We start from the raw sequence: 22,666 nt of genomic DNA on the forward strand, positions 1-22,666 counted from the left end.
TTTATTTCATTGCTTGTAAAGGGGTGCAAAGATGCTGTGTCTTACAGGGGACCTCAGGTGCGTGCGCCTGACTCTGGTGCCTGGAGTGCCAATGGCCGGTCACAGCCCCGACATCCTGTCCGGCTTCCTGGGGGGACCCACATTAACTGGGCTCCAGAGCCTGACACATTGACCTGAGGACGACGTGGTCACGCAAGGGCAGGCTCTTTGTAGGTAAACGTGCTAGAGGAGATGAGGTCAGCAGGTGGTGATTTAGGTGGCTGGAGTTAGAGAGCGTGAAACTAACTGGCGTGGGCCGCAGGAGAGACCCTCGGACACAGTGCCCTGCAGGAGGCCGGCGCCCACCAGCCCCGCCAGCTTCTGCGGCTTGGGGCTTTGTTTTGCTCTCGTCTGGTCAACAGGTGCCTCTACCTGGCCTCCTCTCAGCCATCCTGAGCTCTTTTGAAGTCACCATCATGTGTCCACCTTCCTGGTCTTCCATCGAAGCACTCTGGTGGGAGCACGGGGTGTCTCCACTCTGCAGGTGCAGACTCACTGGTGATCTGGTTTGTTCCCACCATACCCTGCCGATTTTGCTGGTTTGGCTTTCTGAGAGCAGCCTGGTTCCCAGTGCTTGGGGAAGCTCCTCTTGCCTGCTTCCTGGGTCTGCAGGAGACCAGCCTGCCCCGGGCTCTGGTGCCCATTGCATAAAGAGATGGAGGGCTCCGCGGGCCTGTGTGCCATTCTCTGAACTGTCCGGCTTCCTGGACACCCAGCTCAGGGTGCCTCTCTGCACCCTGAGAGGACACCCTGAGGAGAGGACAGACTCTCCTTCGCTTCGACGGCTGAGGCCGGAAACCTTCCCCTTGAGGTTCAGATCTGCCCTCTGTCTCCTAGGCGGCGAGCCGAGCATCCACGTGGCCAGACAGGCCTGTGGTTTTGAACTCGCGTCCAGAAGCAGAGATATTCCTGTGGTCTTGTTAACTCGGGTAGACTGAGGAGGGATTTCTGGGGCAGCTGGCATTGAAATGCCACCCAGAGGCGTCCGCGCCTGAGAGCCCTGATGCTTCACATGCACTTTGCTGGCCCCGCCTTGCGTCCTTTCGATGTAGAGAGCCTTTCAGGTCACTCAAGGGCCTATTGAGTCTCCCTGCCATGTCCATACATCAGTTCCAAGGAAAAGACGCTGTGGCCAACCTTCTGGAATATCTTTCAGGCACTCTCACAGAGCCCAGCTCGCATGCTCCTGCGTCCACGGTAAGGACGCATTGGCCGGCACCTGGCGTCAGCTCCCTGGAGCGATGCCAGTCCAGCAGCACCCTGGGGGGCCGGGGCTTCCAGGATTTGGTGGGCAGCGTCCTCTCCCACCTGCCATCTGGCCAACAGCAGCATCGGGCGGGCATCGGGGCCCAGCAGCACAGAGCGGGCAGCCCAGTCTTGCTCGCTGGGGAGGTGGGGCCCCCCCAGTGCATGGGCGGCTCCCCTTCTCTGGACCCACCTCCCCTGCCCCTCTCGACCCCGCAGGGGTGCCAGAGCTCGAGGTCGAAGCAGGCGGGGCCCATGCCGGCCGTGTGTGAGCTGGAGGAGGGCGTCCGTCTTCCTTCCCGCTCAATCTCGTGTAAGAGATGCGTATTTTGCAACTAACTTCCTTATTTAAAAATAACCCAGCTGAAAGTGTTGATTGAAAGGTCTTGGGTTATACTGTGGGCTTATTTTGTGTATAGGCTCCTTTTCGTCTGAGGGTAGTGTTGGGGAGCTTTATCTTGAACAGAAAGTAACTTGGCACCTGTGACTTCATTTCTATTTCATAGCAACCCCCAGAGCAGGGTGGGCGAAAGACTTGCAGGGTTCTGTGACATTCTGTGATTGACTGGGCGCAGTCAAGGCCCACTGCTCCTTTCGCCATCTGCCTGTCTCGTGAAGAACAAGGGTTCCGTCAGAGGGTGGACACTGGTGGCCAGGAGAGACCGGGAGGAGGATGGCGCTTCCGGATGGCCGCTGGCTCATGGCACTGGATCCAGGTGATTTCACTCAACCCTAAAAGTGACCTTATGAGTGTGTTCGCCAGCGAGGGACAGGAAACCCGAGATTGAGTTTCTGTAACTGGCGATAGTGGGAGTGGACACCCACTGCCCAAACCTGGAAGGGGCACACGGAGTGGACAGGGATTTAGCAGACAGGGGTGGGCCTCCCTGGGGGCGCAGGGGTTAAGTCGCAGGCTGTCACTACTACGGCCTGAGTTCGACCCCGGCCAGGGACAGACCTCTTCTGCCTGCTCCCCTCAGCAGTGTGTTTCAGTAGACCCGCCTGTTCTGCTCCTCACTCTGGCGAATCCTCTCACCCCTGCACCTCTGGCTTACTCTAGCTCTTCAATGCAAAAGTAAATTCTAAGAAAGAAAAAAAGAAGACAGGTAGAGCAGAGATTCTGGGAGGGGCCCCATAAAGCGGAGTTCTAGGGACACCTCAGGCCGGGTGCCCGGCAAGCTGGGCTTTGAGGGAGACCCGCGAGACCGTGTGCATGGCCTCCGGTGGCTGAGGGCTTTGAACTTGTCTCTGGAGGGACACTCAGGCATCCCAGCTGGCCTGCCTTACCTAAGGACGAGGGACAGTGGAGGCCTGTGAGCCCGGGAGAAGCTGCTGCGTTACTTGGAGATGCAGGTGACCTGGGGCCGGGTCTTCTCCAGAACAAGCTTTTTGCAGGAGAAATCTGTGGGGCAGGGCAAACAGCCAGAGGCAGGGTGTTGCCCTGAAGTGATCCCTCCTGGTGCTATGAGCCCCTCTTCTCTCCCTCATGCCCTGGTCCCTTAATGCAGGAGATAAACCACCCCCCACCCCACCACCACGTGTGCTTTAGAAGGCCCAGCCGTGTTCATTCTCCAAGTGTCTGTTAATACATTTGGTCTTTTTCTTTTACTAATCTGCCGATGCTGATTTGTGTGTTTGCCTGAAGAATTTTGGAATACCCCCAACAGTAGCGCTATTAGAAAGACAGAATATCAGAGGAGAAAGCAACATAAAAAAATCACTGGGGCTTCCTCAGCATCCCCTGTACGCGACACGGCATGTTGCTTCTAAAATACCTAACACAGACAAGTGAATTAGCAGGGTGTCGGGGTGCGTTCTCCCAGATATGTCCACTCTTAACTTCTCCTTTCCTACCTGTTAGTATTCTAATAGTATACTCCATTTTGTGTATCCCAATCAGCCAGTTTTTTCATACCGCATTCCAGATGGACGTGTAGACAGTGTTCTTAAAATTGATGACTGACGTGTAGAAGTCTGTGATCTGGGCATCACGTCACACACAGCAGCGGGCAGCCGTGCAGCTCACGCATTTGCATGGCAAACCACCTGGACACACGCGAGCCTGTGGTGGTGGCTGCGGCAGGGTGAAGTGACCTCCAGCACGGTGACTTTTCCTTTTTTTCTCAGAGGAAAAAAAAAACTTTAAGAGTATATAAATAATCCAAATAGGGCCAGTAATTAAGAGAATTTGAATAATCTTCCCTAACAGAAGCCGCCAGACTCAGATGGCTTTACCAGTGAATTCTATCAAATATTTAAGAAATTGTACCGATCCCTACAGTCTCTTCCAGGTGACATTAAACTAAGTTTCTGCAGGAGAGAAGGTAGTTACAAGCCACAGCTCTTCAGGGTCAGGCTCCGAAAGATACTATTAACACAGCTCAAGGACAAGAAAGAAAACCACCTGGTTAAAGATTGGGCCGGACGGGCCCTCCCTGGTGGCGCAGCGGGTTAAAGTACAGCACTGAGAAGCTAAAGCCACTTCTGCATGAGTTCGATCCCCACCTGCCCCGGAGGTGACCACAGGGCGCGGCAGACCTCTCCTGACCCACCCGCTGCTCCCCTCAGCAGTGTACTTCGTCGATCTGCCTGTTCTGCTCCCCACTCTGTCTCTCGCCACCCCTGAGCCTCTGGCCTGTACCCCAGTTCTATATGCACAAATAAATAAATCTTTAAAAAAAAAAAAAAAAAGATTGGGCCGGACATCTACATTTCTCCAAAGACGCCACGCAGACCACCCAGGCACTGACATGCTCTTCACCTCCTCCCAGTGCGGGGTGATGCGCCATCGCCTGCGTGAGCCCCTCCTCACCCCACACTTGGACACCTGGGTTGCGCCCGAGTCCGGCAGTTAGAGCCGCTGTAAATACCCCCTGCAGACCTTCCTGTTTGCCCAGCGCTTTGGGGTAAATACCAGGGAGGACGGCTGCTGGACGGTGTGGTAACGGCATGTATGTTTAGTTTCAGAAGTTGCCCAACTTTCTTCCGATGTGCCCGAGCCGGCCCCCGACAATACCCGAACATTCCTGTTGCTCCAATTCCTCCCCAACGTTTTGTCGTCCTTTTTGTCCTTTTAAAAAGCTGTCTGCTAGGGAGATACTGAAAAAAGCAAGAAGGCTCTATGAGCCAGCCTCTCCGCTCTGGCTGTTTACCCGGAGCCCGTGAGACACTGATGGGAAAGACGCGTCTCCCGAGGGCACAGCAGCGGGTGCCCAGGCAGAGGGTGCCCAGAGTTCCCTTCCGTGGAACACCCGCAGCTATTCCAGAAGGTGAAACAGCACCTTTTGGGGCACAGGGGCGGGTCTGGAGGGCAGGAGGCCCAGTCAGAACGCGAAAGGCAAGTGCTTATTTGTGGCTTGTGAATACCCGAGGAACACAGGCTGGCAAAGCCCTGCCAAGGTAATTCTTACTCTGAGAAATAACAGGTGGGGCAGGGAGGGGGGAGGGGGAAGCCCCGGGGGGGGTTGAGTGAGGCCTGTGTCCATATGGGGGCGACCATGTACCCTCCCAGGCTACACATTAACAACATTTGAGGGAAAAATTTTGAAACCTGTCAAAACCCTTTACATGAAAAAGAATTAAGATAATTTGAATTTAAAGTAAAAACCACACGAAGTTATGATCTATTTAAGCTGTATAATCATAAAAACGTGGTTATTAAAAAAACCCACCAATGGCAGCAAGTTTCTCTGCTTTAGCAGCTTAATTTTCTTTGTGTCATAGGGGAATTTTAATGACGTCTACTCCATGGAGCGGCTGTGAGTGTCTGTTGATGTGACAGGTAAGATGCTTTACACCGGGTCTGGTAGGCGGGGAGCTGGCAGCCCCCAACCCCCCCCCCCGACTGTTCAGGTGACTGAACTGACTCCGGCAGCCTCCCCGGCTCGAAGCTGCACGGAGGGTCGGACCCGCCAACTGGGCCAGTCCTGCCTCCTCTGCAGCGACTCTCACTCCTCTCGCTTTTTCTTAGTTGCTATGCGGCAGGTCTTCAAATAAGCTTTTCCTTCAACTACCTTATCTGAGGCCCTGGACTCACTCTAAGGAGTTCTGCTTAAAGTCGCAGCTTCCAAGCACCTGCTAGGACGTTAAGGGAGGATTTACTCTGCTCCAGACACCCCCCCCACCCAACCCGTGATCCTGGAATACAACCCCGTCCTCGGGGCGCTCGCTCTCGCCATCACTTGGAATTCTCTTCCCTGTCTGCTCATCGAGGGCCCTGGGTCTTCCTTGGCCTCCATCCAGAAAGGTCTCCCAGAGGCCTCCTGTCCAGTGCTTCTGTTTAACTGCATCTACCCTCTCGCAGAACTCTCCTTGCTCTTGCCGTTTACTCTGCTCCCCAGTCCGGTTTCCTCACACCCCTTGTTTGTCTGTCAGTTTTCAGGGGACCCCTCCTGTGAAGAGGCAAACCTGTGGGAGACCCCTCCTGTGAAGGGGCAAACCTGTGGGAGACCAGGAGGTTTAAGACTGCAAGGCAAGACCCCAGAGCAGATACACACCCAGAGGGAAAACGGGATTTAAAAAGATTTACTTGCCTGGGGAATGCGCAAAGGGGGAAGAGCTGAGAGAGGAGAGAAAGGAAAACACCGACTGGCTTGCACGGGGGCTTTCTGGCCTGCTCCAGAGTGTTTCCACTGAGCAGAGACCAGGTGAAAGTGGGAGCCGCAGGTGGAAGAAAGAGCAGGGCCTGCCTTGCCCCTCCTTTTAAGGTCCACAGGCGGCTCCCCTCCACTCCTTGATCCCAGGAGCCCCCCTCTGAGTCAGACAGGGGCTGGAAGAGAAGTCCCATCTTTCCTGTGAAGCTGCTGGCTAGCGTTACCACAGGCCCAGGGCTGTCCTGACAGAAGCAGGGTGGCGCGTCATCTGGTGTTCGGATGATTTCATTAATTAAGCAAATCATTTTTGTGAAGTGACTGAACATTTTTATCACCTCCCACCACTTTCTCAGAGGGCTGGTGTTTTGTTAAGGGGGAAGAGGGCAATTTTATCTCATTGTCTCCATCTTCTCCATCCCCTTCTCCCAGTTAGAAAGAGAAGAATCAAGAGGTCCTGTGTCTCAGGGTTCCCTACAGGTGACAGCTCGTGCTTTCTGTGCCTCATGAAGATTTTTTTTTTTTAGCAGGCTGCTCAGATCTGCAGACTGACCATGGGCCTTAATGCTGATGCACACCCTGGACAGACGCCCTACAAAGAGGTTGTGTTCTTTGTGTATGTTGTTTGCTTCCAACAAGAATGCATTTTTCACTGGAAGCAATGTTCCCAGACTGGCCACAAAAGCCCATTTAACCCACAATGCTCACTAGAAAAAGATATGTTGAAATCTAGGAAATGAATAAACAGAGAAATGAATAAAAAAAATACAATTTAGATGTTTATCTTGAATGCCAGGGCTTGAGGAAAAGCAGTTTCCACAAAGGAGAGTGAGCTGGCAAGGCCAGGGCTGGGGGTGGAACCCTGCTCTCTGGGCCTCGCCTCCACCTTCTCAGGCCAACTGTTGAAGCTGCAGGCAAAACTGTGCCTCCCTAGGGGATGTGGGGCCTGGCAGGTGTGAGCTTGGTGAGGGAACATTCCAGATCCACCCCAGGGGGGGGGGGGGTTGGTGAGAGGACTCACCAGAGTAGAGTGGGGAGCAAAACAGGCAGATTGACTGAAATACACTGCTGAGGGGACCAGGGGGGGGGGGGTTGGTGAGGGAGTGGGGGTGGGGCTGACGCACCCACTGGATTCTATTGAATTCTGGAAGTTAGAATCAACAGGAGAGAATTCTTTCATAAAGCCAGGATGTGAGCACTTACCATCAGCGACTCCTGAGTTTTCTCAGGGATTTCTGCCTGAGATACCGAAGTTTAAACACAGTAATACAGTTTAAAGAAGTAAGAATTTCCTTTTGGTTTTAGCACGGAATATTATCATTTTATCATTGAAATACTACTAAGTAATTTCACCCCCCTCCCCCATCTGATCTTTCTACTATTTTGAGGTCAAAACATTCAACACTTAACAGTTACGCCTCTGAAAGCAGGGGCCTCCTGACGTGGGGTTCCTATAAAATCTCTCATGTTATTTTGAAAAGAAAGTGTTCAGTTTGGGACAGACCCATTTCCCTTAAATAACTTCAATTCACCCTGATTTGGGAGGCCAGGAGGGAGAGCTTCCTGGTACACTTGGTAAAGGAGTCAGGGAGAGCAGCACTCAGTAATTATTGCTGCGTGTGAACCACACATGTGCTGTATCTTTGTCAGTGAACTCTGAAAGCTCACTGAAAGGTAATAATGGTATTTGCAGTGAGTATAAGTTTAGAGGGCTAATACAAAATGAGGTAACGTTTCCAAGGACAGTGTGTGAGAGGGATTTCTGGGTGTTTAGGCACAAGAGAGAATTGCTCTGGAAAACTGGGTTAGATGAATCCAACAACAGACTCTTTCGATAGGATGATAACCAATGTCCAAATCTATGTGAAATGTTTGAGTATGATTTTTTTTCATAAAATGTAAGGTCAAAATAGCAATATTTTAAAATTAAGACTTTAATTTATATCTTGCAGTTATGTGCAACCAAATAAAAATATTAAATATTAGACATTTCATCTGTGCTTCTAATAGTTAATCTATTCATCTGGGCTAATGGAGTGGGGGGGCTCATTGGAAAAATAAGGATCACATTGTCTATGTCATCTCTCTTTAATTAGCAGTATGTGGAATGCATCACATATGTGCTTGTTTCCAGAGGCTAGATGTCTGAAATCAAATTATGAGCAGGGTCATACCCTCTTTGAAGCCGTTAGAGCAACTGTAAGGAGCGAACTCTGAGCCAGTAATTAAATGAACTCCACCCCTGTGTCATGTTGAAGCAAGCTCAGGAGCGAGGACTACAATTCCCAGCATGCCTTGAACCTGGCTTCCGGAACAGGGGCCTCTGGGAGCCAGGGTTGGAATTAAGTAGCCATGCTTGCCTTGTGATTGAATCCAGTGTGCTTCTGTTCCTTGCTTTTCTGGCTTCCATTTGCACCCTGGTGTCTCAGCTCAGAGGGTTTTGCTGGTATGATGTCAACAAATTAATTCTCCCCATTCATTCTCTCTCTCTGCATTCTCACCTTGGATATAAACTTCTTTAAAAATCTTTCTCTGCACATCTGTTTTTGGGTCTCAACGTCTTAAACACACAGGTGAGGACTTACAACTGGGATTACTACATTTCCCCCTGGGGGTGCCCAGTAACCAAACAGGGAGGGGAATCCTTCTGGGCTCTTTCTAGCTCTAGCGATCACAGCGATCACTGACGTCCCTGGGACGATCATCGCTCCAGTCCCATGGCATCTTCTCCATGTGTGTCTGCTCATGGTTCTTCCTGGTGTGCCTCTCTTTTCTGTTTTAATTTCCTCATTTTGTAAGGACCAAGACACGGGATTGGGATCCACAGTATTGACCTTATTTAAGGTGACACCCTCTGCCTTCTTGTCAGAAATCACCCAAGAAAGTAGGAGATTGGAGTGCGTTACTCAGCCTTACTGGGTCTTTCCCATGTATCCAGGGGGCGTACTTGCTATTATTAAACTTCTCTAGTTTTTTCTTAAAACATTATGCATGGGGTAAAAAGTAGTAGAAGTTAGCTGCCTCTTGAATAACAGTGTGGGAAGAGTTGGCCTACAATGACAAAAACACAAGGGAGTTTCTTTTTCTGGAGCCCAAGCTGACGACTCCACCCCAAGGGCCCATGGAGACATTTGCAGGTTTCCCAGGCATTGTTCCCAAATTAGAGTTTTTGACCAGGGCCACCTTCAGAGAACGGGCGTTTCTGCATGTGAACAGATTTCTGGAAGAAGGATATAAGTCACGGAAGCCTTTATATACTCCGTGTGAACCAAAATTCCACTTATGTAACATGGAGACGAAGCCAAGGAGGATGATCTTGACAGCTGCCCGAGGCAAGCGGTCCTGGCCCCCTCCAGACACTGCCAGGCGTTTCCTCCAGGACCACCAGCTCCAGTGAACCTTAGAAGTAATTTCAGAATTTCCGTGTGTAGTGAGACATGTGAGCCTAGGCTGATCTTTTAGAGCCCTGTAGGAGGGTGAAGATGTGCTGAGAGTGCAGTAAAGGAAGCTCGGGCCATGTAGATGCAGGTAGTGTTAAATACAGAAGGTCAGACTGACCGGTAGCAGTGATTAAATTAGGTTCACGTGTGGGATGTGGGAGGGACAAAGGACAGGGAGGGAGGAATGGCCAGAGAGGAGATGGGGGACATTGCTTTGACAGGGCTGAGGTTAGGGGGCACAAGAGGAGGCCGCCAGCCCGACGTGAAGGTGCCGTCCAGCCGGCAGGGCTGCTCGGGAGGAAAGGCTGGCGGTGGAAAGAGTTGGCGTCAGGAGAGGACCGTGGGTGTTGAAGCTGGGTTCAGTGAGCTTCTTGTCACGTCGGCTCCAGGGAGGCCCCTGCTGGTAAACTTCATTTTAATCTTTGGGTCCCTTCCTGATGAAGGGGGTCCACTTGGCAGGGTGGCCAACTTGGGGGACAAAACCCAAGGCTTTTGGGCCTCCCTGCTGGCACAGGGGTTAAGTCTCAGTGCTATGTAGCTATTGGCACATCCCCGGCCAGGGAGTGACCCACAGGGCGCAGCAGGCCTCTCCTGTCTCCCTGCTGCTCCCCTCAGCAGTGGGTTTCAGTCCATCTGCCTGTTCTGCTTCCTACTCTGTCTCTGGTGCAATCCTCTCACCCCCTGCATTTCTGGCCTGTACCCCAGATCTTGTACGCATAAATAAATAAAAACTAATTAAAAAAAAAAGAAAACACAAAAACAACCCATGGCTTCTGGCACAAATTGAGTAGAACAGAAAGCAGGCCAGGAGGGGCTGTAACTGGGTGCTCCCTTGGTGGACACACGAGACCGCTGATGGCCCTGAAGCTTTGGGAGGAGCAGTCTGTACCCCTGGGGGACAGCCAGGCAGCCTCAGGGGCCCCACCTTCCAAAGCTTGCTTTCCGCTCTGAGGTTGCGGCTGAACGGGCCGGGTCACAGGGCGGCGCGGACTCCTGGGTGAGGGAGTGCACCAGTCCTGGGAGACGTGTCCAGCTGACACTTACACCCCAGACCCCTTCTTTGCTTCTGCAAGTTCCTGAGTTCTTTGATAGAGTGATTACCATTCAATCACTTCATAAATTAATGATGACGTTTCAGCCCAAGCACAGATCTAGGTCATTGCTTCCCTCTAAGTCTTGGCTTACTGTGTAAAACAGGGTTGTACAGGCAACAACCAGCCTCCTTTTGGTGATACAGTCCTACCCCTCAGGAAACCATGACCCCAGGCAGTCGGGGTGGGCCGGAGGCCGGCCTGGCCTCTGCAAGGAGCTGGTGGAAATGGGAGAAAAGTGGCAGGTGCTCCCTCAAAGGGGGAGGAGTCCATTCACTCTCTCTCAAGAGACAGGGATTGAGAGCTGGGATCACGGAGGGGGGCAAAGAAGGGGCCGATTCTTAGGGGCTCCGGGAAGCAGGTGGGGTGACCACCGGCCTCAGCTTGTGCTGGGAGCGGCTGTCCAGGGAGTGATGAGCACTGTGACGCACGCCCTTTGACTCAACAGTTCGCCCAGTTTTCCCACAGGGCCCTTATTTGCTGGCCACTGGCCCAGACATCAGATGGGTTAGCCGTGAGCAAGACAGCTGTTCCTCACCCCTGCGGGACCCTACTGCCCTGCCCCAGGCCAGAGGGATGAGCCAAGGCGAGTCTGGGCCCAAGGGGCCATCTGGTGGCGGCACTGATGTGGGCAGGAGACGGGCCTGGGGGAGTCTCAGGAAACCCCACGTTTCTGCACGTGAACTCAGTGAGCGCAGCCCACCCAGGCCACGAGAAAGCAGTCGCATTTTCTCCACCGGAGAGGCGAGGACGGCCGCCTACCCACGCTCACAGCGACTGCCCCACTGAGAAGGAACGTCTCCGGGCACCCGCTGCAGCTGGGGCCAGTTGCACCACCCGCTGCGCTCCGGCCGATGGTGTGGACGCGGGGCGCACACAGGAGCTCGCAGCCGCGAGCTCGAGGTGGGGGGGCCTCAGGGAAGAGGAGCAGAATGATGCCGGTGAACGCTGCTGAAAGGCAGACGAGGCACCACTATTTCTGGGTGCCGGAGATCTCAGGAGTCCAGAGTCTGGCCGCCGCCCTTCTCTTTGAGAGCCCTGTCTGCTGCCCTGTGGTGAATCCGTCCACCGCAGCCTCGGGAGGGGGCCTTCCAGTCCCCCAATTCTGCACACAGGACTGTTCAGAATTAAAAACTGAAGTAATAGTCCCACGGCCCTCTGGGGAATCGGTGACAGACCCAGGGAGCGTTGAGGTTTCTGGGCCTTTCAGAGAGGTTGCCTGGGCGCTTGGTCTCCCCATTTCTTTAATAAAGATTATTGGGCTCTTCCTGGTGGTGCAACCGGGTAAAGCCCCACATTGTGAAGCTGTCCGCAGCAGCGCGAGTTCCATCCCCCACCCTGCAGGTGACCCACAGGGCGCAGCAGGCCTCTCCTGTCTCCTCGCTGCTCCCTCAGCAGTGTGCTTTGTCCATCTGCCTTTTTGATTTATTTGTGCATACAGAACTGGGGTACAGGCCAGAGGTGCAGGGATGGTGAGAGGACTCACCAGAGACAGAGTGGGGAGCAGAACAGGCGGATTGACTGAGCACACTGCCGAGGGGAGCAGCGGGTGGTCAGGAGAGGTCTGCCGCACCCTGTGGTCACTCCCTGGCCAGGGATCCAGCTCTCACTGACGCGGCCACGGCTTGGCTCAGCTTCACAGTGCAGCGCCCCAACTCACTGCGCTACCAGGGGGGCCCAAGGTCTCCCAGTTTCTTTAAATCCCACCTGTATCAGGGTTTGGGGCGGTGGGGATATGAACTGGCTCTTTCTACATTTTGAAGAAACCCCCAAAACTGTGACTTGCGTTTAATCCGCAAGACTGTTTAAGGTGCCCGCCTGGGGTGGGCCCTCCTTGCCCCAGCCAGGGTGCGGTGAGCAGCTGCCTCAGGCTGAGCGGCAGCCAGGGGCCCCCAGGCCGCCAGGCGTTCACTGTGGCGAGGGCGGGGAGTGGTGAGCAGGCGAAGGGGGGATCGTAGGCTCGGTGCCCGCGCTGACCTTTTGGTCTGGGTGGGCTGGAGAAGGTGCGCTTCTCCGACTAGGTTTTACGTTTGAGGGAAGTTTGGGGCTCGCAGCACCACTGGGAGTTCCTACCCGCACAGGCCCCACAAACTGACGGGCTCCCCACTACCTGCATCCGGAAGTGGGGTGTTATCGCAGTGGGGTGAGGCCCGCATCTCAGCTGCTTGGCTGCAGCTGCCACCTCCGGCCCCCCACGGCCTGGACCCACCCTGCAGGAGGGGAAGAAGTTCTCGCTGCCCCCAGACCTCTGCGCCCCGACATAGCCCCACCCACCCCGTGACCCTGCCTGCACCCTCCTGCTTTCCCCAGAGTCACTGGAACCAGGGTGGGCGCTGCCCGCTGGCTCTCAGGGAGGTGCATCCCGCGGCCCTGCGGGTCTTTCCTGACTCGACAGGTCTTTTCTTGTCAGTCCACGGCTTTCCTTCTGCTTTGGAATTTCCACTTAGATCAGTTTTCCCTTTGTTCCTTGAAAATACATTTTCTTTATGCATTCAGACTTTTTTTTTTATCCCATCTCACCATGGAAATTATTTTATTTTTATATTAGATTATCTCTAGTCTTACATTTCCATGTTCGTAAATTCTGGAACTTTCCAATAATAGCCACTAAACTCATTTCCTGAATGTTTTACTTCTTCCCTTTTGTGACTTGGCATCTTGCGGGTTTTATTTTATATTTTAATTTTCCCATCATTCTATCTCTCCTAACCTGGTTTTATGCTCAGGAGAAAGTGCATTCGGGCGGTGCTGATGGTGTTGGTGGGAGCCAGGGCTGTCTCCTCGGGGGCTGCCTCTCCCGACCATCGTGAGTGGCAGCAGGTTGAGCGAACCTGTAATGCACTAACAGGCAGGATGTTTCTGTCCTTGTCACACCCAGATCAGTCACTTCTGGGCAGGAAACCCAGGGCAAGGCAGTTATTTTGTAAACAAAGTGTTGTGCATAACCATGCACCAGACAGGGCTGGTGAGAAGTGTTTATATGTTCTATCTAATAAGCATTATTTTGTGGCAATCTTTCTCCAGCAAAAAATTCAATTAATTTGGCCATTTTATCATACATTTGATGTTTGGAATCAAAGCTGGTAGAGCTGACCCGAGGAGCTGACCTCGGAGCTGACCGTGGAGCTGATCCCAGAGCTGACCACGGAGCTGACCCGAGGAGCTGACCTCGGAGCTGACCGTGGAGCTGACCGTGGAGCTGACCACGGAGCTGACCGTGGAGCTGAGCAGTGGAGCTGACTGTGAAGGTGACCGCGGAGCTGATGTGGAGCTGACCCGAGGAGCTGACTTCAGAGCTGACCGCGGAGCTGACCGCGGAGCTGACTGTGGAGCTGACTGTGAAGGTGACCGCGGAGCTGACGTGGAGCTGACCCGAGGAGCTGACTTCAGAGCTGACCGCGGAGCTGACCGCGGAGCTGACTGTGGAGCTGACTGTGAAGGTGACCGCGGAGCTGACGTGGAGCTGACCCGAGGAAAAGACCTCGGAGCTGACAATGGAGCTGACCCCAGAGCTGACCACGGAGCTGACCTTGGAGCTGAGCAGTTGAACTGACTGTGAAGGTGACCGCGGAGCTGACGTGGAGCTGACCCGAGGACCTGACTTCAGAGCTGACTGCGGAGCTGACCTCAGAGCTGACTGTGGAGCTGACCCTAGAGCTGACCGCAGAGCTGACCTCGGAGCTGACCATGGAGCTGACCCCAGAGCTGACCTCGGAGCTGAGCAGTGGAGCTGACTGTGAAAGTGACCGCGGAGCTGACGTGGAGCTGACCCGAGGAGCTGACCTCAGAGCTGACTGTGGAGCTGACCCTAGAGCTGACCTTGGAGCTGACCACAGAGCTGACCAGTGGAGCTGCCCTCTGCGTGCAGCTCCAAGCAGAGCCCCGCACAGGGCCGTGGGCTGTGGGCAGTTGTTCTGTTTTCCGTCCTGGGCGGGGAGGAGCAGGGCCGGCACCGGAAGAATGGGCAGGGCTGGGCTGGTCTCCCAGCTCTCACATGAGTCGGCCTCTTAGGTTTTCTGCCTCCTTCTGGGAAACCTTGACATTTTACTCTTCCCCCATCCATTTTGCTCAATTCCCACATTAGAACATTATTTGTACAAAAATTCCCCCCTTTATCTGGACTAGGCCAGCGAATTCCGCTTTCTTCCTTCTTCTCAGTGAACCAGCGCTGGGTGTCCCACAGGGCCTGGGATTTCGGGGCTGGTACCAGTACCTGCACACCCCTGCAGGCCAGGCCCCTCCTCCTGCCCCAGGGTGGGATTCTGGGGGAGGTGACTCCTTTGTAAGGTGGGGAGCCGCCCTGGGCTCTGGGAGCGGAGGCCTTCGGCAGGGCAGCGCGGTGCTCTGGCCTAGCCATGTTCTCAGCCACGTGTATTCCACTTTCCTCTTTGATTCCGTTCTTCCCCTTCCTTTAGATTTAAAAATTGCCCCTTTTCTGCCTTCGCGAGCTGGACGAGCCCTCCCTTCGCACGCCTTCTATACCTCGCAGGTGAAAGGGGCCGGCTTTCTTCTGAGCATCGCTTCACCACGTCTTGGAGGTTTTTTTTTTTTTTTTTAAGATTTATTTATTTGTGCATACAGAACTGGGGTACCAGCCAGAGATGCGGAGGGTGAGAGGATCCACCAGAGACAGAGTGGGGAGCAGAACAGGCAGATCGACCAAGTCCACTGCTGAGGGGAGCAGCGAGTGGGTCAGGAGAGGTCTGCCGCACCCTGTGGTCACCTCTGGGGCAGGCGGGGATCGAACTCATGTGGAAGTGGCTTAAGCTTCCCAGTGCTGTGCTGTAGCCTGCTGCGCCACCAGGGAGGGTCACGTCTTGGAGGTTTTACTTGGCGTGGTCTGATTATGTTTTGGGCTACATGAACAAGATAAGGGACGAGGTTTTGAGCAAAATCAATCATCTGTCGGTCCCACTGCTCTGTGGGTTTGCTCGGGAAGCTCCTTTTCCTTAGATTTTCCCTCGCAGGTGAGTGCTGTAATAGGACCTCTGGGAAGCGGGCGCTTGGCCTCACTGCCACTTAAGCGGAAATGGAGCGCGGAGGAAGGTTCGAGGCCCTGCTCTGGCCCTCCTCCCGGTCACCAGGGAGGCGGCGCACTCTGAGTCTGCTTTGTCCCCAGTGCAGGCTCAAATGACATTGTCCTCAAGGTCTTTCCGAGATAAGACCCTAAGGCAGTTGGATGCGTTTCCATTCAGCGGCTTGGTGACTTCGAGCTGACTGGGCAGCTGTGGCAGTGGCCTTCCCAGGCCGTGGACACTCTGGGCCCAGCCGGCCGTGGCCAAGTGGCGCCGCCTTCGCGCTTTCTCGGAGGCGCTCCGGAGAGGACACCACAGGCGCGTTTCCTCCGCTTGGAAGCAAGGAGGCAGCCCTCTGGGTCTGGGAGGAGAGGCCGAGGCAAGACGAGCCTCCCTCGCCTTCGAACAAGGCTGCTCTCTGCCGCCGCAGGAGTTTCTCGATATACCTGTGCCCCCTTCTCCGGCTGTGTGTGGCGCGCGAAGGCGCTGGCCCACTCCCGGGGCCTTCCGTGGTGAGTGGCCTGTGCCGGGACCACACTCCAGGCCCCACTGCACACCAGTTGCCTCTATGCTGCTCTGCTTCTCCAGACATCACGTCCGGCCTGAGTCGGCGGTCTGGCCCTCCCACAGCCCCCTGCAAGTGACTGTCCTATTACCAGTGTGGCATCCACAGCCTTATCTGATCCCACGACTGGCTTTGGGGTTCGGTACAACACCCCTGTTTTGCCATCAGGGAGCTGGGTGCTTAGGGAAGGTCAGCAAGTGGTATGAAGTCACATTCCTGGAAGAGGCTGAGTAGAGTTGGATTTAGGGTTGGAGCTCTGAGCTCTCAAAGGCATAAACCTTCTGGGTGACCTTCTTGCAGGGGGTTGAGGGTCTCAGTCAAGCAGTAGGGTGGAGGGAGTCCTCGCTTCAAGTCCTTAATAGCTTCTTGGAAAGTTCTACTGAGCACAGATAAGGAAGATGGTGTCATCACAGGCTAATTGCTGTCAACAGTAGTTAAGGTCTTAAGGCAGGTTGCTAGTCACAGAAAGAACAATAACTCCCACAATAAAGACCCCAAACACTTCTAATAGCCAAGCGTCATATCTGTCCATCCGTCCATCCATCCATTATCCATCCATCATCCATCCATTCATTATCCATCCATCATCCACCCATCCATCATCCATCCACCCATCCATCATCCACTTCCCAGCCCTACTATTCCTGTTCAGTTTCCTGGAGACCCTCCTGCCAGCTCAAGATCAAGGGGTACCCACCTTGGATGGGAAACCCTGCACCCGGGGATACATGCGCCACTTGCTCTGCCTGGGACCACTGAGACCTCCCTTCACTGGGCTACGGGAGGCCCCCGAGCCCCGGAGGAAACCCCAGCCCCGCGGGGAGGCAGCGCAAAGCCACAGTGGTGGCTTCCTTCTCATCAATGTCACAACAAAATGACATTGAGCCACACGTTGTCATCCAAGAAACTGGCATGATCACGCAGTCTTATTTGTCCAAAGTGCCATGTGGACCAACTGCAGCTCTATGTCATAGAACATGGAATACATGTATACACACGTGCACGCATGAAGAGAACATCACATGCACGCACGAGGGCAGGCACACGCGTCACGTGCACGCATGAGGGCAGGCACACGCGTCATGTGCACGCACGAGGGCAGGCACACGCGTCACGTGCACGCACGAGGGCAGGCACACGCGTGCACACACGCCTGCCAGAGGAAGTGGGCGGGCGGAGCGGGACCCAGCCGGCAGCTCAGACCCGGGCCGGTCGCCTCCCGCCTCGCCGTCCTGGGACTGTCATCCCCCAGACTGCGTGGGATGCCACTGGCCAGGCTGTCGGGCAGCCCAGCACTGCGCTTGCTGCAGGGCACGGCGCCGGCTGGTGCCGCCTGGTGCCGCGAGGAGGCCGCGACCAGGCGCGTCAGCTCCTTCCGCGGGGGGCGAGCCTCAGTGTAAAGCTACTCGCTTTACTGCGGCTCAGGGCTCCCGGGACCTTCCTTCCCGCAGTGCGGCTGCCCTCGGCGGACTCCCACCTTCCCCCCGCATTTCTTACAAGACACCCTTTCGTTCTTTCCCATGAGGCTCCCATGTCCTACTTCCACATGCTATTTTCAGTTTTCCGAGTAACATACTCTTCCGAGAGCTCCCCGCACTCATATTAACTCCTTCCCTCCTTTTCTCTGTGGCTCAGCAGATGGGAGCTTCCTCGGGGTCCATGCAGGCCCGCTTTCTAGATTCTTCCTTGACTCCACCTCCATCTGATGGAAACAGCTGGTGGAGGACGAGGGGCGTCATCTGACCCCAGAAGGGCCCGGGACGAGGGGTGCCACCCCTGTAGAGTAAAGAGGGCCGCGTAGAGCTCAAGACGCTCCCAAACGCCGCTACCTGTATCCTGTTGTTGACTGGACGCCTTAGCAGGAGCAGGCCCGCATTTCCTGTGGCCTGTGTGCCGTGGACAGTATTCGTGAAGAAACCGGCTCACGGTGTTATTAAGAAAACCATAAGGAAGAGCAGACGCACGGGCACCCCGGTATGATGCTGTCGATACCACGCACTCATGTCATCTCACCGAAGTGTGGAGCCTTGCAGCTCAGAGCTGGGCGGAGGCTCAGGCCGGCACCAGGCACACCCGGCTCTGGCAGTGCTCTGGATTCCCGCCGGGCCTGGGAAGCGGAGCCCTGACGTCGCTGTGACACTCTAAATCCAGACACCCAAACACGGGTGCAGGGAGAGTCTCACAAGACACGGGCAGATGGCCCTACAGAGAGATACACACCCAGAACGCGCAGACCAACTCCAGGCCCGCCTGGAAGAGGCTCACAGCGCCATGCTGGACTCCCGAGTGGGAAGGGTGTCGGGAACGCGGGGAGAGGTGACTGGGGGCAGAAGGTGGGGAAGCAAACTGGCGTGGTGAGAAGAGGTTCTCAGACAGTCAAGTGCGAGGCCACCACTTGTGGCTAGCTGGACAGGACCTCAGGTGCACCTGTCCGCCCTGGCTGACCTTGTGCATGGGTGAGCACACTCCCCAGTAAGGCAGCAAACAGCCAGCAGAGCACAGTGCGCTCTGTCCTGCGAACAGGGCAGCCCCCTCCCCTGCTCTAGCAGAAATGGCAAGAAGCCAGCAGGCCCTGTACAAACATGCACCCCACCCCTGCGTTGGGTACCCTTCCTGTTTTTCTCCACATACAGGGCAGATCAGACCCTATATATACCCGTGGGCCGTTCTAATAAACAGACTCCAGACTCCTGTTTCACCTTCTTGCGGCTCTGAGTCTCCTAGGTCCGGGTGAACGTAGTGGTCAGCGCGCCCCGCAGTGGGATAGTGACAGCGACCACTCCTGGACTGGAGGCTTGGCGGAGGGGCGGACGGGCGGCCCCCGGCTTTGATGCCCCTGTGGCTCCTCAGCACTCCCAAGAGAGGGGCTCTGGCCCACGTGGGATGGTCTGGGGGGACGTGGCTTTGCACATGTGGAAGAACCTTTAAAATCAGGGTATTTGCCGTTTTACTGATCAACTGAACTATGAGTTCTTCTGTTTTAACCTTCTGATAACGTGGCTCCCTGAGAGGTCTCCTGCTCAGCTGAATAGAATCTTAGTAAGGGCTCTCTGGGGTGCTTCCTAAGGACATGTCAAATCAGGTATATCTCCCACTGCATGGTAATAAACGGTATATAAATTAGTCTCCTGACACTGTGGTTAATATACATTTCGTTCAGTAGAATTTGAGCTGAGAAAATTGAGTTTCTTTGGCAGCAGCTCAAATAGCACTTCCTCGGGGATTCTGCCCCTAACTCCTCAGAAGCAGCGTCATAGCGTTTATTCCCGTCCTCACTCCCTCCCTCAACAAACATTAATTCAGCACCTACGAGGTGCCAGGCTGCTTCTAGGGGCAGGTGCACCATGAACTCAGCTGCAGTTTAAGCTTGAGCAACCTCTTGAGCGATATAGTCTGAAGAGCTTCTGGGTTGACGAGGCGTCCCTGTGCCAGGAAGTGGGGCTCACCAGTTCCGTGGGGACAGGAGCGGCCGGGTGCCACAGGGCTCTCTGCACAGAGCTCCTGATGACAGAGTTCCTCACAGTGAGCCGGCAAACGCAGCATGTTTCTCTGCCAGCCACCGCGGGGACTCAGTCCAACTCGAAGAGGGGTCGTGGGGACCTCTGGCCTAATGACCCCTCGGGCAGTGTGGGCTCACGCTGGGTGTCAGCCGCGGTGCTGTAGCGGGGGGTCCCCAGGGTAAGGGAAGGTTCCAGGTTCCCTGCCCCACCCTTGGCAGGTGGAGTTGAGCCAGGAGGAGAGAGAAGCTAGGGAGGGCACTGGAGAAGGGGAGGAGGGCGAGCCAGGAGGAGGCCTGGAGGGGCCCGCGGAGCAGGGACGTGTGAAGATGCTTCGCTGGCTTCCTGGCCCTGGACGGGGCGACATGGACGTGGGCGACGGCCCGTGGGGAGCTCAGTGACGGCGGCTTTGGTTTCGATTTCGCTCTTCTCCTTCCAGACCGGCCTGGCCCCTCCTGTGGGTCCCCGCCAGAAGGTGCGAGACCGGCAGCGGGCTTTCGGGCCTCGCATTGGGCCAGCCCTGTTTGGCTGGACGTTTCCTCTCGAGGGGACGGAGACTGTGGGTGCTTGACTGGGAGGCTGGATTCTCCCCTTCTCTGTGTCGCACACATGCTGTCGTCCCTCCCCACTGAGGGCTTATGCAGCAGAGTATGTTCTGTCTTGATGTGGGGATGGCAGGCCTCAGAGCAGGCAGGTTTGGGGCTTCCGGGGTGCCCTCCCCCTGTCCTGTTACAGTGCCTGTGGTTTCCCAGCCTAGGTCCAGACACCGCAGCAGAAGCGAGTCAAATGTGCAGGGTGCCCCATCAGGGTCTGCTGGGGTGGAGGCAGCTAGGTGGTGTTGGAAACTCTTCTGGACCACCCCCCTCATGTCCACCCCTCTCAGGACTGTGTCCACCCCGCTCAGGGCCGTGTCCACCCCTCTCAGGACTGTGTTCACCCTGCTCAGGGCCGTGTCCACCCCGCTCAGGACCGTGTCCACCCCGCTCAGGGCTGTGTCCACCCTGCTCAGGACAGTGTCCACCCCGCTCAGGGCGGTGTCCACCCCACTCAGGGCCGTGTCCATCCCGCTCATCCTGCTCTGGACTACCAAGCCCAGACAGTTTGCAAACTCTAGGGAGTCGGCTGCTGTTCTGAGACAGACAGCTGTGGTATTTGTCCCTTCCGGAGCCGCCTGGTGCCACCTGTGACATCGCTGCCACGCCTTAAGGACAGAGCAGCTTCCTGGCATCACTGCAAAATGCCAGGGGTCGGTCAGGCAGCAATCCACAGGCTGCTGGAGGCCTCGTTAGCTTTGCTTCCGTTTAACCTGGGACTCGCCCTGGAGAAAAGGCATTGCGTCACCACGGCAGCCTCTCATTGGCTGTCCTGCCCCGAGGGGCGGGCTCTCTTTGCAGATCGCCTCAGAACTAGCCGAAGCCAGGGATACTGCGCCTGGGTTTCCCGATTCAGCGCCTCTGATGTCACTAGGCATCAGAGTGAGATGACACAGGATGGGCAAAGATGGCGGGAGCACCCCGGGGGCGCCCCAACCTCCTGCTTCCCCTTTCAGGCGCTTCCGACCTTGCATAGCCGCTTGACTCATAATCCGATGCGCAGGGGGCGGGGGACGAGAAGTGCCACGCTCTGCTCTTCACCCATCCAGTGGCCGCCTCGCAGAGGGAGGCAGCTGCGTTGGCTCCGTCTGCATTTCACCCGAAGCTTCCTTCACAGCCCCGGAAGGATCCGTTTCAGGCGTCAGGGAAGCTTTCATGACCTGTCAAATTCAAGAAACGACCGGATTTTTAAAAAGCCTTACACAGTTCTGTTGAAGAACAGGAGTAAATCACCTCTAGACTTCCTCTAGGCTTCAATCTGATGTCCCTTTTGGATGAGAAGAGTTAAAATGAAATGAATACCTCATGGGGGGGCAGTTAAAAAGCCCCCCATTGTGTGAAATTTCACTTAATTCACCAAACAGCCCCAATCATCTGGTAAAAAAAAATGCAAAGAATACAATTTCACAGGTTTTTGATTTCAAAATAAAACTTCAATCACCATTTGCTTTTTTGTCTCTGACTCATCTTTAGTGAACTTGCTTGGTGGTGAATTGCACGTGATGACTTTGGAGACAAAACACCCTGGATTCTCAGACAATAACCGGAGCGTCCTCAGGTGATCTCTATTCTTCCTCAGGAACTCAGTGCCACTGAGCAGCCTCCTCGCACCCTCCAGCATCCCTGGGGGTTTCTGGAGCTGGGAGTGCTGCTGGGTTGAGAGTGGGGGGCTTTACCACACCTAGATGCGGGGGTTCAGGAAGCCCTGGCAGGTGCCGTAACTGTTCTGCAGACACACAGCAACTACATCAAGTCCGTCTGGGCCAGAGGACCCAGGCAAATGTCCTCCCCAATGAGCCCCCCAACACAGCTTCCCAGGTCAGTCCTTGAGACACGGAGGCTGCCAGGAGCCAGGTCCCCTGTGGCCACTGAGCATCACGCGTCTGGGGAAGATCTGATACAGGATGTGTTTTTTTCTTCCCTCAGACAAGTCTTTCTGGAACACAGAGCAAATCTCTGCAGGGATGTCCAAAGGAAACTTCAAACAAGTTACTTTGTGAAGGGCTTTCCTGCTTTCAGAGGGGTCGGGTGCTATTTTTCCATTTGAATGTTAAGCGCCAACACAGTGTGGTTAAAAAGAGCTCAGCTTTGCAGGTGTCCTGGGCGCGTCTCCTGAGTCCAGCATCCGTCGGCGGTGGGGCCTTGTCACGACATCTTCTGAATCTTAATTTACTTTTTAGCAAAACTGGGATACTAAGGTCACAGCATGAGCTCCATGTAGGGATTAAATAAAGCTTGTATTATAAATAAATAAGTAAATAAAATATATACGTAATGCTTAGTAAACACTCAAATAAAATTTCTTCCTTTATATTGCAAGATTTGCAAGATGAGTATCAATTGGACCCATGGTTGGAAAGCATTAGACTGCTGAATCTTTTCTCTCTGCCAATAACCTGACAGGGTGTATCTGAGCAAGCCGTCGTGGGGAAAGAAGTCGTTCAGGTTTCCCCCACAGGGTCTCCATTTCCTTGGGATCTGGGTCAAGCCTGGGGAATTTCACTGGGGTCCCAGGAGCCAATGTCACGGGCTTTTGTGTTTATGAAGTGTCTCTGGTCGCGCATGCTTACCTTGGGTTTGAGTTTGTCTCAC

At 54.8% G+C, this 22,666-nt stretch overlaps 2 long non-coding RNA genes across 3 annotated transcripts; both read left to right on the forward strand.

Annotated features, from left to right (window-relative positions):
• The first annotated feature begins 34 nt into the window (after window positions 1-34).
• Window positions 35-1,995, forward strand: LOC105853803. The gene is made up of 3 exons (XR_001145570.1): window positions 35-523; window positions 1,504-1,597; window positions 1,791-1,995. It is a non-coding gene; the product is annotated as an uncharacterized LOC105853803 (long non-coding RNA).
• A 1,994-nt stretch (window positions 1,996-3,989) lies between these two features.
• On the forward strand, window positions 3,990-6,646 carry LOC105853804. Of its 2 annotated transcripts, none has more exons than XR_001145571.1 (3): window positions 3,990-4,683; window positions 5,008-5,065; window positions 6,404-6,646. It is a non-coding gene; the product is annotated as an uncharacterized LOC105853804 (long non-coding RNA). The 2 variants fall into 2 exon arrangements; XR_001145572.1 differs by lacking the exon at window positions 6,404-6,646 and adding an exon at window positions 5,659-5,790.
• Window positions 6,647-22,666: the final 16,020 nt, after the last annotated feature.

The sequence above is a fragment of the Condylura cristata genome, unplaced genomic scaffold (genome assembly GCF_000260355.1).
Source record: "Condylura cristata isolate star-nosed mole 26May11 unplaced genomic scaffold, ConCri1.0 scaffold00018, whole genome shotgun sequence".
Classification (NCBI taxonomy): domain Eukaryota; kingdom Metazoa; phylum Chordata; class Mammalia; order Eulipotyphla; family Talpidae; genus Condylura; species Condylura cristata.